Here is a 14,338-nt window from a genome sequence, read left to right on the forward strand (position 1 = left end):
GCCTCTGAGGGTTAGAGCACCTCTCAAAACATGTCCTCCTTGGTCGCTTCCTTATCTGGAGGAGGCACTCCGCCAGTGTGTAGTGGGTTCCCCTGAAGGCCACATCTGCAAAAGCACAAGAAATAATAAACAGAAGCATGATTGTTAGTGCACATACAGCCAGGGCTGGATTTCCAATTAGGCACAGTAGGCACAAGCCTAGAGGCACCAGTGTTCTAGGGGCACTTTACCTCTCTAAAACTGTGCAACACAAAGGTTAGCTGTAGGCGGGTGGGGGGGGGCACTGAAGATGCTGTGCCTAGGGGTGCATAAGGTATAAATCCAGCCCTGCACACAGCATTTAATCATAATAGTAAAATACACCTTTTAAAAATACGAATCGGTTTCCCACTATCCCTTGGCAAGTACACAGCTCTAACACCCTAAACATGGTGAGTTCATCCCAGGGAGAGAGGGGACATGCTCAAGATGGGACAAAGGGTCTTGGTGGTTTTTTAGGGGGATCACTGCAGGCAACTAGGGAAATATTGTAAATTCTGCTACCATTTTCCACAGGTGAGGGACGCTGAAGCCAATCTCTCACTTCTGAGGGTAAGCAAGGATGCATCTCCTGCATGTGTGAAGCTTTAGACTGGGTCCCTATGCTGCTCGCCTGCCTGCCACTTTGGTCCCTGCACAAGTGATTGTCAATTGGCATGGGAAAGTTTCCTACAATGGGGGAAGGAACAAAGCAGCTGTGCCAAGGAACCTTCAGCAGAGGATTGGCAAGTATTCCAGGAAAGTTTCCTAGTGATCTTGCTGGAGGATTCCCATGAAATCTCAGTGTGCATTAATACACTTCCGCTGCACTGCTTAACTACACAGGGGAATGTGAAGAACATGCAAACACAGCTGGTCTTGTACATTTCTGTCCCATCACCCACTTCTAGAAGGACAGCTCTACCTCAGATAACTGAGCAGCATCAACTCAAAAAGATTGCTTACCAGAGCTCTCCTCTCCTGCATCATGCGGGCCAGAGATGTACTGCTAGGACTGGCTAGACCCCTCTGGAGTGGAAAAGTGCCACTGGATGACCCTACCGTGTGCTCCACTTCGTCCTCCAACTCAACCTTCCTGTCCACGACTTAATCCTCTCCAGTCCCCCACACAGTATCCACAGGGCTCTTGGCAGTGGAGGTGGGGGTCGCCACCAAGGATGGCATCCAGTTCCTTATAGAAGCAGCAGGTCTTCAGCGCAGCATCAGAGCGACGGTTTGACTCTCTTGCCTTCTGATATGCCTGCCTCAGCTCCTTTATCTTCACACAGCACTGATGCATGTCCCGTTTGTAGCCCTTGTCCAACATGCCATGAGAAATCTGACTGTAGGTACTGAAGTTCCTACAGTTGCACCAGAGCTGGGACTGCACAGCCTCCTCTTCTTACAGAGTCAGCGGATCCAACAACTGAGGTGTGCTCCAAGTGGGAGAGTGTTTGCTGAGAGGAGCCACCATGGTCAGACGGGAAAATGCTATGTAAGCAGTCCACACCAAGCAAACAGGAAGTAGAATTTCAAAAATTCCCAGGGCTTTAAAGTGGGAGGGGCAGAAGCCTGTGTACCTGGGTACAGGGCAGTGGAGTTCGAACTGCTGACCAGAGAGATCAGGATGGGCATTATGGTGCACCTCCTGGAGGCCATTTACAGTGACATAACCAAGCACAGTGTCTACACTGACACTTTGTCACTATAACTTTGCCGCAAATAGCTATACACCTCTTGTGATATATATCTCTAAACGCTGTTCTGACAAAAAAAAATATTTTAATCTATATTTTTATTTAAATTATAATACCTTGCACATATTTAGTGCCTTTCATTTATAAATCATAGGGGTTTGCAAAGGTGCATATATTTCATTATCCCTATTTTACAGATGGGGAAACTGAGACATTTAAAGTGACTTGCCCAAGGTCATAATGTAGGTTACTGGCAGAGCTGGGAATATAGTTCAGGCGTCCTGACTGCCAGACCTGTATCCTATCTACTTGACCATACTGCCTCTATAAATACTTCTTAAACTATTTGTTAGAAGAAAACTGCACTGATTTCTAACTCTATAAACAACTTGTCCAAAAATTTTATAACTTGGCTTTTCACAAAATAGCATTTACCTTGCTGAAAATAGGTTTGCAGGAGCTTTTACTGGATCCAAACTGCAATAAATAAGATTACAAGTTAAATGGAATGTTTAGAAATGCCCCTTCCAGACCTGATTGGCAAGTGGACTGTGCATTAATTCTCCAGAAATGGGAAAGCCAAACCACACAAGTCATGCACATCTAGCAAAATACAGCACATGATCAGAAAGCCAGAGAAAAGGTACTTTCAAAGTTCCCCCTCATTAGTGACTGCTTGGGGTTACCTGGGAGCATGAACTCTCTCAGCTGGTCATTAATCTTCCAAAATGCCTTGGGCTTCATTTATTATAACTTAAATACTTTAAATAAACTATATGCCAGAAAGCATCTCCACCCGCCTATTTCCATGCTGAAGTTTCAATAGTTTTGTCAATATTGAAAGTAGAATGAAATGGCTGCATTATTGCTATAGTGGGATGGATTCCTCTGCAGACAATGCTTGAGAGTTTACATCAGTGGTGCCCAAAATTTTGAGGGTCGTGCCTCCCCTACCCCTGAGCCAGGAATGGAGGCAGGGGCTGTGGGGGAGGGGAGGGAGTGGAGCCACAGCCAGGCTGGGCTGGCAGCCAGGCCTGTGGCCAGGTGTGGCTCCATTCCAGGCCTTGCCCCCAGCCTCCACCCCGGGATAAGAATGGAGCTGCCGCTAACAGCCAAGGCTGGAGATGGGGCCAGGCGCTTGTGGGGCCAGGTACATGGCTGGGGGCTGGACAGGAGCAGAGCTGGGAAGGGGCTGGGTGGCACTCCCTCTCTACCCCCGTGACGGCTGGCCTGGGCCTCGCCATGCCCCCTTGGATGGTCCTTCATGCCCCCTATTGGTGCATGCCCCACACTTGGGGACCTCTGGTTTACATCATAGATCATACAGTAAGCTGAATGATTATGCCTATGTGTGATGATGACATTACATGATGGGGAGATGTCTTGTTTCAGAGCTGATGTGGGAAAGTTTGTGTTGGGCTTGGGGATTGTTGTTTTTGAGTGTTGTTTGTTTTGTTTTGAATCAACTTCATTTTTTTTAATTTATGACATTTTTCTGTACCGTCCAGGGAAGAACAGCAGGCAACCAACTGGCCACTCTACTTTTCTTAAACATTACAGGAAAACATATCTGACAGGTACAATTTGCTATATAACACCTTCTCCCTCTTGCTTTCTTACACAAACCAGTACAAAACGACACACAGAACTGTGTACAATGTAACTTATGCAGGCTGAAGTGACTGTCGCCTTGACTCACATACATACAACCGATGTACGTGGTTGGAACTCAAGGCAGATGATGCCACTTGCTTTTACCTCTGCCACAAGTAATAGTGTGCTGCTTTTGGAAGTTCCCCAGGCATCAAAGGTTTGCTCTTACTTTGGCTTGGCTGGTGGGCACTGACAAGACTGTACTAAGAGTGACTTGATTATTTGAGCTTCAAAGACAATTCCCACCACCCCAGTAAGCAGCCCAAAATAGAATTCTTCCAAAGGACACAAGTTCACGCTGTTAATTTAGGATGTTTCCGACATCAATTGACAGCATTATGAGGCAACGTGCCTGCAGCCAGCAACTGCATATTTCAAATCTCTGTTTCATTATCTGTCTTTCCTGTCTGGTTGCTTTAATCATTGACTAATAACTTTGAGGGATCACCTTGTTACCATCAGCCACCCAGCCCTGCAGTGCACTGCTAACACCCAGCTGCTATTGGACCTGAACTGGGTAATATCTATGTTGTCTTTTAGCTAACAGTAGGCTGGCAGGGCTATCAGAGTGGCTAATAAATCCATATGTTTGTGTAAAAGGAATGAATTCTATCTATCTTAGGTACTTGTATGGCCCCAACTACTATGGCATCAAAGGCCTGGACTCACAAAAGGAGTTAGGCATTATGATGCTGAGCGTCACTGCACCTAAACTTTTAGGCACCTAGAAAATCACTGCAATTCACAAAGCCTGTGTTAGGTACTTTGGCTCCCTATACCATGAATGGGAGAGATGAGTGTCTTAGACTCTGATTCACAACAGCCAGTATGCTATGCAGGGAGCCACCTCAACTAGGTCCACATCAGAATGTCCCACAGTTCAGTAGTTAGCACACACTCTCTTGAGAGGTGCGGATTTGCCACCCCCAAATGCTCAAAAATCACGAGTCAGGCTCACTGACAATCATGAGTTTGGCTTTAAAATCATGAGATTATGTAAAAATAATAGATGTGGTGGTCTTTTTATTTGCCTTCTCCTTTTTGAGCCTTTAGGGTGCACTAGGGTCACATTTTGTAGCTTTCTCCACAGCCATGAGGGCTAGAAACTTACCCTTTTTTTTTTTTTTAAAGAATGAAGGCTGTAATCATCACATATCCTCTTGACTCCAGGAGCTGGGGCTTTAAGGAAAACAATAATTATCATGAGACTCATGACAAAATCATGAAAGTTGGCAACATCTGTTCAAATCTCTTCTCCCACTCAGGTGGAGGGGGGACTTGAACCAGCGGTCTCCCCCATCCCTAGCCTCTGGGATAAAAGTCATGAGGGAAATCCTCATCCTCTTCTCCCTCCCTACCCTGGTTGTTTTGTGTGAGCTTGCCTGAGGGAACCTGTGAAAGGGTAGGGGATGCCATTTCCATGGGGCAGATGACTTGCCTGTCTGAGGAGCCTGCCTGCTGCACCTGAGAAAAAAGGTGGGACTTAGTTAGCTGACCTCTATAAAAATGAGGGCAGCAAGAGCTGAGGGAGGGACAAGGGCTACAACACCTTCAGGAAGCTGAAGGGCCTGGAGTGGTCCTCCTGATGGACTATTACTACTGAGGCTTTGGCAGCGCGCAGCTGCGCAGCGCCGCCGCTAAAGGGCCAGCGCCAGGAGAGCTGAGGAGAGTGCTCTCCCTCTGCACTCCACCTCCACCTCCGGGGGACAACAGGCAGCGCTGGCGCGCCCCAGCTGGGGCTTTGACCACACTGGCGCTTTGCAGCGCTGCAATTTGCAGTGCTGGAGAGGGTGTGTTTTCACACCCTGCTGCAGCGCTGCAAATTTGCAAGTGTAGCCGAGGCCTCAGAGTGAGGAACTGCTGCAGAAAACCAAACAGCCAAGATGGGAGACTCTTTGGGTGCCATTTATTGCTCAAGGGTAAAAGCCTGGAAATCTTGATACTGAAGTTACTGATGAAGAGTGAAAGAGATTCAGGTGAGGCAGTCTTGTACTTACACAGACTTTGAAGTAAGGTTCTGTATTAAGGCTTTGATAATGTGGTTAAGAAGGTTCAGTTAAAAGGAAACATCCTAGTTGAAAGTGGCTTCCTGGATTCCTTGAGAGATCTCCGACAAAATTAGTCCAGGGAGTGAGCAGACCCAACAGAACAGAACTTGGTCAGAGAGGAGGAGGTCACTATAAATAGACATAATCCTTTACAGGTGTAATCCAGTAGGTGTGCTCAGCGGTCACCTACTGGACTGGATCTTGTATGTGATTTAGGAAGCCAAACATCCTGTTGCCCATGGGTGGCAGGTGAAGCCCCCTTTAGAGGAGGCTAGCCCCTGGCTCAGCCGCTTCTGCCCGTACCCCCACCCATCAATCTTAAAGACCTTTGAACTTAACCCATAACAAGGTTTAACCCAGCACATCCCCCACCTTAGCTTCGCTCATCATTCTGATGGGGCCTAAAATAGTGACACCCAATAACCCATCCCAAACAGGAAAAAAGTAATAAATTAAAAAGATACAAGGTCAACTATCTGCAAATGTACTGTGTCCTTCTGTCAAGATGTTTTCACACAGCCAACCTGAATTGATTTTTTTAGTCCCACCGAAACTTCTGTGGGATTTTCTGGTCCTTGATGGACTTTCTTTCAATCAGCCCTTAAGTAATGCCTATTGTTTCTCCCGATATCTTTTGAGTGAGGCAGACCCTGCCTATTGTGTTCAAATGGGGAATTCACCTGTATAACACCTCAACTTTACAGCTACATTCTCAGGATAACTAAGCTGAACTTCTGTCCCCCAGACTGTAAACACTAGCACCTGTGTCCAATATGGAAGGGGTTTGAAACGCATAGGCCAAGACAGGAGCAGTCACAAGAGCCTTTTTCAGCTCTGAAAATGCTAAATTACACTCTGCTGACCACTGAAATATTTTCCCTTTCTCACCCAAGCTATGCAGTGGTTTTGCAATATTAAAAAACCTTCTGTAATAGCGTCAGAGTCCTAGAAAACTCTGCACATTTGTGAGCCTCTTGGCTTGTTGGCCAGCTCTGTGCAGTCTCAATTTTCTTTTTGTCAGTGGTATTTCCGCCTTTTAGTTTTCCTTAGTGCCAACATGTATTAGATCCACTGTTTCACATTTTGCAACCATGGTTCCCTTTTCCAGTATTTGCTGCTTGTCAGAACATTCAGCAACCAAACAAGGATCAGTTCTTGTTTCAGATCTGGAAGAGTTTAGCAGGTAAGATTTGTGATTAAATCATCTTTCATGATTTCACATAAATTGCATGAATAGGGGAAAGATTAAACAGAAAGGTGGAGAAAAGGAGTGTGAAGGGGAAGGTGGGGAAAGACAGCAGCACAATGCCAATGTGTCAACTCTCTGTTGGTGATTGATGGAAGATGATCTTATGGTTTTCTTTTTGCACCAGAGCTGAGCAATGTGCAACAATATAAAGGAATAATAATTATTCTGCTTTAGTTTCAATGTAAAAGTTCCATACAAGGAGGAAAAAAATGAATTGGCAATTGTACATTACAGCTTGCTTTTCTGGGTGGGAAAAATCAGGGTTCCATCACAAGAATTTACAGCAGCTGGGTTGCCTAAACGTCTGTCACTGTAAAAAGCCTACTTATTCGCAAGGGTTGAAACTCACTTCAACGTGGAGGGTCCATTTTAAGGCCCTTGGGGCCACTTAAGCTCCAAAGCGGAGCTGCTGGTTCTGAATAACTTGACTCAGAGTAGACCCATAGGGTGGTAATTTCTGAGGTTCTAAAAGCCAGAAATTGCAATGTAGGAGTGCGGAGGGGCTGTGATTGCTATTCCACCCTGTAGGTTTCCATAAAAAAGCCCTTTTGTTCAGGCTTGGTGCACGGATGGGTGAATTTCACAGTGAAGAATGTCAGCTATGATCCATTCCACCTCACTATATCCACTTCTTATTAAGTTTATATATAAACTGTAGTTTTAAACAAACAGCAATCTATCCACTTTTCATTTTAGTCATACTCTGAATATCAGCTTTTCTTCTGAACTAGAATGCGTTACACATTAAGGGTGGATCTGTTTTATAAATATAGGCTACAGATAGAGATTACAGATGTTTTCTTTACAAGCAGTGAGATTTCCACCAGAGGTCACTACTCTCCAGTTTACCAGGTTTGCTATGTTCTGGGTGCTTGTCACTACCATTGCAGGGTCCCATAATTTCCTCTTCCAGTTTTGAGTTAATTCAGCATTCCATTAAAAGTATTTGGTTGTATATACACAGATACAATACTAATGTGGGTTTTATTGTTCTATTAAAAACAAAGCAGAAACAAGTGGATGGCTTCATCATATTTGTTGTCAACATTTTGTAATTGTCCACTGCAGTATATGACTGAGAGTAGTGCAAAAACTTGTGAATTTCTTGTAAAAAAAATAACAGTGCATGGAAAAAAATAATCTGTAAATCTATGTAACCGTTTACATAATTCCAAATCATTGTCTGCAGTCTTTCTGGCAACTTTTTTTGTTGGGCAAATTTTTCAAAATGCCAAATTAATAATATTTTAAGGCATCTAATTTGGAGTCTTTAGCCCAGGATTTTCTTTGCATTTTTCATGAAACTAGGAAGGCTGGATTGGTTCTATAAAACTAAGGACACAGAGGGCCAGATTCTATGGCCTAGGGCCATGTCTATGCTAGAGACCTTACAGCAGCACAGCTGTACCAATGCAGCTGCGCTGCTGTAAGCTCTCCTGCGTAGCCACTCTATGGTCATATCAACGCTACCACTAGATCAGTGCTGCTGCAATCGGTTTAGCGGGTCTAGTGAAAACCCGCTAAATCAGTGGCAGAGCACTCTCTGGTCGACTGTGATACTCCACTGAAACGAGAAGAGTAGGTAAGTTGACCAGACAGCATCTCCCATGGACGTAGCTCAGTGTAGACACTGCGGTAAGTTGACCTAAGCTAAATCGACTCCAGCTACGTTATTCATGTCCTTCAACTTATTGCGATAGTGTAGATCAGGCCTATGAGAGCTCTCCCATTAACATAATTAAACCACACCAATGAGCGGTGATAGCTATGTCGGTGGGAGAGCGTCTCCCACCGACATTGTTGTCCACCCCAGCGCTTCTCTGTGTAACTTTTGTTGCTCAGAGGGTGTTTTTTTCACACTCCTCAGCGACATAAATGATATCAACAAAAATGTTAGTATAGACATAGCCTAACTCTGCTCCTTTGTGGCTACAAAGGCCATCCCTAGTATAAAAGGCATGCAGGAATAGAATGGGGATGTGGTGCATTCTGGCAATCCCCATGTGGCATGCAGTCCCTTGTGGGAGTGAAGCAAGGTAAACAAAGGGTTTGTCTACACTACCACTTTTGTCGCTCAGGTGTGTGAATAAGCCACCCCACTGAGTAACAGTTTACAGCGACCAAAGCACTGGTGTGTTTCTCCCTCCAACATAGCTACTGCCTCTGTGAGAGAGCTCTCTCCATTGGCATACAGCATCTTCACCAGATGCGCTACAGTGGCACAGCTTTATTGGTGCAGCTGCACCACTGTAGCACTTCTAGTATAGACTAGCCCTAAATTAGAACAGCCCCGTGACTGTTCTAGCCTATGCCAGGGCAGGAGCAGATTGATTCAGAGCACCAGGGGAGGCTAAACTGGCTCCCCGATGGCTCCTTTCCTACCGCTACACAGAGCAGATCTCAACACAGGATTGACTCTGGGCCAAAATATACACAACTAGATGATATAGCGCTGTCATTTCATTTTCTTATCCAAATGGACCATCTTGTCAAGTAGAAGCTAAAAAAATCTGTTCACAGATGACAATTTTTTTTATCACATGCTACTGTTTTCAGAGTCAATAGTGCATCCCAGGTAAGAGTCCTGGGATACCTAACAATAAATGGATTTTTACATGTGGCAAGTATCGCGATATGAAGGAGGGCACAGAAATTGTTGAACAATCATGGAGCTGTGTTAACTTTAGATAATATTCCCTAGTGGGAGGGGCAGATTTGCCTCAACCTATGAATTTGAGATGAAAATTTTATGATTAGAGTCTAAAAGTTATTTCCAGACTCTTTTATTAACATTGTGGTTTTTTTAATGTGACCATTAAAAACGTATGTGCCTGAATGCAAAATCACACAATAACGAAAGCCATATATTCAACAAGCTGATGAAATAAAAGGTAAGGAGATGCATATTAATACATATTCAGTAGTCTTGATTTAAATTCCCCAAATTATCTACATCTAATATCTTGAAGTTCTTGCTTTAGAATGTCAAGAGTAATCATCAAATTGTATGGACAAGCATTGAAGCCTTCCAATTGGGATTTGACAACTATGGTTCAAGTCATGCCAGAACACTCTGGAAACTTTTTTGGAAGCCAAAATGGCATTCCAGTACTCCTGGTATTATTGCTAACCAGAAATGCATTCTGGCACTCCTCCTTTTAGGACCGGAGAACTGTTGACAACCAAACTGAAGAAGAGACATTCTGGACCTGAAAGAAATAGAATTTTTCTTCAGGGGAGAATTGTCAGTCCACAGTTTTCAGACTGTTCTTCACAAAAGTAGTGAGATGATTTTTAAAAACAGAGGAAGGATGTCGTCATCATTATCATTTTAACATACACAGGCCCTAATTCAAGAAAGCACTTAAGCACATAAGTCCATTCCTATTCAGGAAAGCACTTGAGCATGTTGCTTAACTTTAAGCACCAGGTTAAATACTTTCCTAAATAGGGATGCTTTTCTGAACTAAGACCTCAGTACAGTACGTACTTGTAAATCTTATTAAAGAGCCAATGTGAATTTTCCAAAGCCTAAAGTGAATTAGAAATGTTTACATTAATTTTATATTTAACCGAGTGTTAACTCAGAGGGTAGAGGGTGGTGGATATCCCCTGTAGCATTGTTATTGGCACATGAGTACCACAAGAGGTGAAATGCAAAAGTAACCAAAAATACTGAAAAGTTAAAAAATTCTTTGTGTTAGTCATTTTTATTTAGTTAGCTAGTTCATTTTTTAGAAATGCTGAAAAAATAAGGAAGGGGGGGACATCTGTCCCTATACTCTTCAAGTGGTCTTTTTTCCACAGACCACTTGAATATTGCTGAGAGTCTCGGCGGACCACTTAATGATCTTTCCAAATGTTGTTTGTACTGTTAGCTAACTATTGTAAAACATTTTGGATAAAAGCGCTATACAAAAAAAATTAATAATTAGCGTTTTTTTGGTCCTACAAATAAAAGCACACAACTGATATTTTAATATCCATAGTCTTACCTTTCTAAAGCGATGGATGTGCCCTCTCTCCCCTGCCACAGCAGCCCCTGAGCTGGGGCTGGGAAGGAGGGGGGTCTCTCCCTCTGTCCCCCACCACAGCAACCACAGAGCTGAGACTGGGAAGGAGTGCCGTCTCTCCCTGGCAGCTGCAGCACTGGGTGGGGAAAGTCACCTCTTTCTCTGGCCACCACAGCCCTGCACGTCCCAAATTCCCCCACCCCCTCTTTTCACCCCACTGCCCCCTCCCACCTACCTCCTCTTCCCCATAAGGCCACCACCTCACCTTACATGTGCATCTTCTCCAGGGTCCAGGCACCTAAAGTGGAGCCATGCCTGCGCGGCTCCACTAATTAGGTGGGTGGCCCTTCATTCTCTGGTGTGTAGCCACCCAGGCACACATTTTAGAGGGAACTATCCGCAGACCACCTGAATGGAGCTCGTGGACCACTGGTGGTCCACAGACCACAGTTTGAGAACCTCTGCTCTAGGCACCCTTTTCATCACTTAAAAATATATTGTAAGCATGGCGCTACAACTAAAGATAACCCACCACCAATAAACTTGGCAACTTAAAAACTCAAATCCCCTCCTCTTTGAACAATTCTCCATGCTAAATAATCTCTCAAAGTGTTATTTGTAACACGAGCTAGGATATCTCCAAATAGTATATGATTTTAATCTTGGCAGCACCTCCCTTTTAGTTTCAGAAGAAAATATTCAAAATTTTAGGAAATATCATTGACAGGTGCAGGGCCTAATCACGCCACCTTGTGTGAGTCAGTCAATGACTGAGCAGGCTCTTCCCCAAGGTTGGGATTACTCAAGTGAATATGAGCTGCAGTATCAGTTTTAGCTGGTCTGGAGGAAATTGAAAAACTGACTAGAGTGAGCTGTCTTGGTTGGGTTAAGATCACATTTACAAATGATAGGGCTAAACTCATTGTTGTCATAGATTTATACCTTCAGCAGGTTTGAACCGGGGATAATTTTGGCCCAGACTGAATCTTTCTCCCCAGATTACCTTTCACATCTGTAACAGAAAAAATCAGCCTTTCATGAGGAGATGAGGAAATTTTGCATGCCCCACTAACTTCCTCTATCAATTTATTTATGAGAACATATTCAAATTAAATTATAAGGTTCTTTGGATGGACAGCATGTCATTTTATGTGTATGTATAGTGTGTATTTATGTGTGCTGTATAGCCCTCAGCACAATGGTCCTGACAGGGGCCTTTGGGTGCTATTGCAATAACAAACACTAAATAATAATAATTACTTATAAAATGTTTCTGTATATTTGTAAATTACATAGTGTATGGCCTGATTCTCCTCTCATACTGGTCTGAATGAGGAGTAACGCCACTGGAGTAAATGGAATTACACCAGTGTGAGAGAACAAAAAGGTCTGAGATTTGTACTTATTCTTTATACTTCTCCAGATGAGATTTAATCATATAGATTATCAGGAACACAAGTGCAGAATCACAGCACCATAATTTTATGTCCTTCATCTGAAGATATTTGTATAATGCAATCTGGATCTATAACTGGATACGACACATCCTATAACATGGTCACTTTAACACAAATAATTTTGACCTCAGCTTGACTGCTGTATGGAAGGGTGCCTTTTTCTAGGGGAATGATTCTTTCAAAAAAAAAATTTTTTTTTGGTCTGTCCAATACTGTGACATTTATTTAGTTTCTGGAGTAATTGTATAGGAGAAAATGATCTAGCTATATGAACTTTTATTTAATCTCAGCCAGACCTTCTCATTTTCTTTGGTCAATGAGAATGAAAGAAATTCTACCATGTTGAAAAATGGCACAAGAAAGAGAGCCTGTGAGGGTATTATCAAGCTGCAGGAAGAGAGGTCAAAGAACAACTATCTAGCTTCACTGGGAAGAGGTGGGGGGGAAAGGAGTGGGGGGGAGAGAAATGTATATATGATCACAGCACCCTGTTGTACAGAGAATTAAATCATTGTTGGTAGCTACATATGTAGCTATTTAACATTCTAGTGCATATTCATCTAAACACTACTGAAAATAGGGACAGTGATCTAGTGAATAGAGCACTGGACAGGGAGTAAGGAGACCAGTTTTTTGTTCCTGGCTCTACCACTGATCTGCCTTGTGTAACCTTGGCCAAACTCTGTGCCTCTGTTTCCCCTCCCACTTTTTTTGTCTTGTCTAATTAGTTTGTAAGTCATTCAGTCTCTCACCATATGCCCAGCACAATGGGGCTTTGAGATTGGTTAAGGCCTGTAGGCACTGCTGTAATACAAATCATTAATAACAATACATTGAGAAAATATGTTGGAGATTCCAGTAGGGATAGATGAACAGATTTAGAAAAATCAGAATTCCGGCATGTTAACTCAGCCACAGCCCTGAACTTTCTTAATGTTCTGAAATATTGGGCGAAGAGCTCATTCTGGTCACTTTTCTCTCAGAACCAAATAACGTCAGTCCTGACAAGCCCCTATGCTGTCCCATCACTCTTTTCCTCCCTTGTTACCAGATCTTCCTGCAGGAAACGTTCAGTAGCTTGCAGTGCTAGAGTCTCATCTTCAGTAAGTGAATTGTGCAGCCCATTTCTCCAATCCAGAAATGTAATGTTCTGGACTCTTCCATTGCCCTGGTGCAGTGAGCGCCAGTAACTCCTCTGCGTGGTTTGCCTGAGTTCCGCCTATAAAATGTAAAAAGTCATCTGGAAGTTACACTCCAAAGTGCATAGCTAACATCTCTAATTTCATGGAGCCCTCCATGCCTTCCTGCCAGAACCTCTGAGAGGCCTATGTCCGTTCCCACAAGAACCTCTAATCTCGTAGGAATTATGCAATGAAAGGCTAATTGTGTCTGTGACAATTCAGGGAGAGAATATTGCAAGGTGGGGGAGAGGGAAGGGTTAGGATTGCAGGGTTTGATGACTGCTTAGGGAAATTATGGCATCTAGCACGGGAGGATAACTTGCTGAGAGGCTCCTCAAAATGTTCTGTTCATCTAAACGTAAACATCTAAACTTTCCAGTTCCTCCAAATCTAACTACAGTTCAAGCATCACTAGTTCCCTGTGGTAACTTCTCTCTCAAATTGTCTTTGCCGTTATTTTTGACGATCATGTAATGAAAACATATTTAAAAGTAAAATGATGGATTTCTTAGGGACTCTGACCCTCAGGGGCAGATTGTTAAAATGCTGCAGAAGAAGCTGAGTGCACAACACTTGTTAATTAGAGCAAAGTGAATGATTTATTGCGAATAATTTATTCAAAGAATTTGGCCTTTCTTTTTAGAATTGTCCATGAGCAGTTTATGGTTTTCTTTATTCATTTGTTACTTGGTGAATAGAATGTACTTCACTGAAGTCAATGGAGTTACACCAGGGAAAAGTTTTTCCCGGAAAACTGGTATAAGTAAAAGAATTGGGCCCTATACGTCGCTGAATGTTTGTGTAGCCAGGAGGCAGGGGGTGAAACCACATTGTCCCCAAGTACAGAGCAGTTCAAAGCAGCTGGAGTTTTGCGGTGATGAATCAGGCCCAACACTTTTAGACTCTGTTAAGAGTCAAGGTTCACAGGAGGTCACTGATTGTCACACCACATTCAAAGTAATGTAAAGGAGGCAGCATATTTTTCTTTGCTCACTTCATGATCAAATATCAGTTGAAAAGGG

Source organism: Mauremys reevesii, linkage group 2 (assembly GCF_016161935.1).
Source record: "Mauremys reevesii isolate NIE-2019 linkage group 2, ASM1616193v1, whole genome shotgun sequence".
In the NCBI taxonomy this organism is placed as follows: Eukaryota; Metazoa; Chordata; order Testudines; family Geoemydidae; genus Mauremys; species Mauremys reevesii.